A 209-nucleotide genomic window follows, 5' to 3' on the forward strand; every position below is an offset into this window, starting at 1 on the left:
CGTGTGTGTGTTTTTCAGGTATGTGTATGTGTCAGATTTTTTTTTTTTTATAATGTCATAATTCATTGTCAGGTGAGTGGGTTTTTCGCTTTTTTGTTGATGTTGTTTTTGATGTTTTTATTGATGTGATTTACTTCTGCTTTTGGTAGAGACTTGGGGAGACCTTTCCTTTTTTTAGTTTTCGTTTGGTTGGGGAGATTTGCTCCGTT

This window comes from Penaeus monodon, chromosome 15 (genome assembly GCF_015228065.2).
Source record: "Penaeus monodon isolate SGIC_2016 chromosome 15, NSTDA_Pmon_1, whole genome shotgun sequence".
Lineage (NCBI taxonomy): Eukaryota > Metazoa > Arthropoda > Malacostraca > Decapoda > Penaeidae > Penaeus > Penaeus monodon.